This window comes from Ylistrum balloti, unplaced genomic scaffold (genome assembly GCF_031769215.1).
Source record: "Ylistrum balloti isolate Yb309-2 unplaced genomic scaffold, AGI_CSIRO_Ybal_v1 Utg370418, whole genome shotgun sequence".
NCBI lineage: Eukaryota > Metazoa > Mollusca > Bivalvia > Pectinida > Pectinidae > Ylistrum > Ylistrum balloti.
Window position 1 is genome coordinate 62646 of NW_026782283.1, and position 3876 is coordinate 66521.

Sequence of the window (3876 nt, forward strand, 5' to 3'; positions counted from 1 at the left end):
ATAACGTTTCTGTAATCGCCTGTTATTACAATCTAGTACAGTATTACTGTTACAACGTTTCTGTAATCGGCTGTTATTACATTCAATTGCAATATTACTGCTACAATGCCTCTTTAATTGTACGATAATGGATACCAATGATTTTAAGTTTGTAAACAAACAGTATTGTTGAAAGTAGTACAACAGAAACAAACGTGAAAAGCACCTTTTCATAATTTAGAGTAAGATACAGTATAGCCAAACAAGGCATTAAACTGCATCATACAGTTGTTTCTTTCTTCTAGGACCTGTCAATGATGCTAAGGGGCCTCAATTTTGAAGTCTATCAGGGGACTGGTGAAAATCCAAAGGGGTCGAAAGAAATGTCAAAACCTAGAAAAGCACTTGCGCCATTATTCAATAAAGTTCATAATTTTAGTTATCAGTTTAAGAACAGTTTAAGAAAATATATTTTGAACCGTAAATAAGACACCCAAAATGTTTGGTTTTAATGGTGATAATATATTAACTTACATAATACTGTTTGAGATAACATGATTGCTGAGAATTTGAGCAGACAAAATGTGATGATATTTGAATTATAGAATGGATATTTACCTTACGTTTGATTTCCATTTAACATTGTTCATCTTTACGCATACAAGTCTACGAGGAGACCGAACAACACGCAATTTACTTCATATCTATTTTCCAATTATATGGTTTGTCTCCCGAAATCAAACTTCTGTGTTGAAAAACAGTGATAATAATACTTTTAAGTTATTGTGGGGCTCTATAAACCCTTAAAAAAAATTTAAATGAAGAAATTAACAGAACTGGTAAACTTGAAAGGCGATACAAACACAGAGAGAAAAACAAAATACATTCATGTCAACATAATCATAATCCAAACTCAAATTCAATGAAACTAAGGCATAATAATGAACTAAAGACAGATTTAGATAGAGACCCGTGATAAAATACAGAGAAAATAGGACCAGGTGTTCCGGAAGAGTTCATCGACGACACCCGCCGTGTAATTTTTTGTCAATACAAGTAAATGTCGAGTTCGCAAATGAACAGTAAACAACGCAACCAACAGGCATACTCACGAGCACACACACGTGTCATTTCATATCGCATTATGAAATCGAATAATTGTTACTGAAATCATCATGACGATCGTGTAACTTCCCTATTTCTTTTTCATGAACCTGCATCCCTCGGAAAAAATAATGTCTTAGTCTGACGTTGTTTCAAAACTTTACACCGATTTTACATTTTTTATCACGTTGTTAATTACTGACAGCATGTAATAAAACAAAAATTAATCATACATATTTTCTATAATATTACTTTCTTCTATAAGTTATTCTGCACGGTTCCATGTCTATCTTAGCGATTCACATTCTAATCGGCTTTGTTAAGCAACAACAAAGAGGACATAACAGGTTTAGGAGTTAGCCTTCCTCACAATAGATATGCATTTACCTTTTAATTTGAAGGTTTTGTTCACTATAATCACGATGAAAACGACACCGTTTCACAGTAAATCCCATGTAGAGGTGTCTCATTGAGTAGTGTGGGAACTTCTGAAGTATTCAAGCCGAGTGTAATTTGTCCCATTCTTTGCCAAAATACAAAGCTATGCCTTAACATTAAAACGCGTAAATACCATTTACCAACAGTTTAAAGGTACACTAGAGTATAAAAACCTTTTCTCTGCTTTATTTTTATTTTCCAATAATACTTTTAATAATAGGAGGTTTGTATTAAATTTTAATTTATACACATATTGAATATGATTTATTTGCTCGAGATTTATCTAAGTGCCACGAATGATTGATTCGACATATTTCAGACCATAACATTAATGTTTTCTTTTATGCTTTTCTGTCCTAATCATTTTGATTTTTTTCCGGAGTGCGGCGAGGAAGGACCCTTATAAAAGGACACCAGTGAATGTTGGCACATGAAAAATGTAATCTTCATATAATATCTCATTCTTCATCAACTTTTGAGTGATTTATAAAGGACAAATGACGTCACAGTTTTGGGTATTGGTGAATCATAAAGTGATCAACTTATGGTTAGATTCATAGTGAATATATACATATATCTATACATATAATCATGTATCCATGTATGAAAGAAATTCCACGTAAATGTGAGCTATTCGTATTTCTGTTGGACTGATTCTTGGACATAACGATGCAGATACATACATGTAAATAACGATATTGAAATTCGATTTGTAACGAACACGGTCCATACACTATGAACAACATTTTTTTTAAAAAATGAAAATACCAACATGGCAACATTTTCATAATCCAAACTCAAATTCCATAAAACTAGAGAAAAAACAAAAACAAATGATGGATGATAATACAGCTGGTAGCCAAGGTCAGGGGTCACCTGTAATATTTTAGGGGCTTTTGCGCTTTCTATAGCTACAAAGTGATACCAACATGAGGACTTTTTGTGAATAACACCAATGGTCCCCATTTCCATCCTTCCAAACCTCAACCCCGATTTTAATCTGTTTCTTAAGCAAAAAAATATTTGTATTACATGCTAATTTTTTCTCGTTTATTGGCTTTAAGCGCAATTAGGTATAAATATGTGTAATGATAAACAAAACGAAAATATTCAATTTGTCATAATGTCTAAAGAAATCCCGCAACGGAAAACAGTAATTATGACACTGTAGTAGGGAGAAAGATGTAGCTTATAAACAAAAAAAATCATCAAGATAAAACAACCTAGGCAATATAATAATAATTCAAATTCAAATTCCATAATACTAGGGCAAAATATGAACAAAACAATTATTTACTCATGAAAATGTCAAAGGAGAATAAGACCAGGTGTTCCGGAAGAGTAAGCGTCTTCTGTTTCATCGACGACAATGCCATGTAAACCGTTGTCAATCCAACTAAGTAAATCAGAGAATACAAAGTAACTAATGGTCTACCTCGAGGACAGACAACCAGTATTCTTGGTGAGCGACCGATGACGACAGCGAAACAGTTCCGTTAAGACATAAATTAAGTATATAACACCACGAAGTGGAATGCTGTCTCATCTCAAGGTGATTACTCGACAAAACTGTTTATTCTTTTTAAGAAAGCAGTCTCACATTGGCATTTATATGGCGATGATTGATATTTACCAAATTGCTCCCAAACACTCCACCACTTCTTAAAACAACATCACAAAAGCCGAACAGATTCCACTGATAAACAAGCGTCTGTCACGCACAAACAACGTTAAAGTCTTACATTCTTGTTATCGATCAGAGGACTTGATTGTTTAATATACAATCTGTCCGTCGTCCGTCCACTTTCCTTTCCAGTTGCTTTTGGTGTTGGAATCTTTAAGAAATAGAAGAAGCAATGAGTACCTCTCAAATGTTGTTTTTTGGATTTCCCTCTGTATGTATATCTGTATTACTTATTGTTGTTGCTTGCTTGTATTAGCTTCTTGATGTTTCAGCTTAATGGCACGTGATATTTATATTTTTGTTTGTTTGTTTGTTTGTTATTACTGTTATTTAGTCAACGGTATACGATAATAAAATGAACACATTAAACTTGATCTTTCAGGCATGTATGAAATAGCCTTACATGAGAACGATTCACTAACAGGACTAAGGTAAGTAGAAAGGCGGAGTTGTAGGCGTGGTCACATTATACATGAACGACGGTATAGCACTTGTTACTACACACATTTGTTTGGCAGAAGGAGAGCTTCTGCACGGTAAGATGTAAAAGTGCGATGTATAGAAAGGCTAATCAATACTGACGATAACGCTACACTGTACCATTACAGAATAAGACAATGATTCTCTGGTGTACGTTTTTGGTGTTTATCTTGGATATGACGCAAATAGAA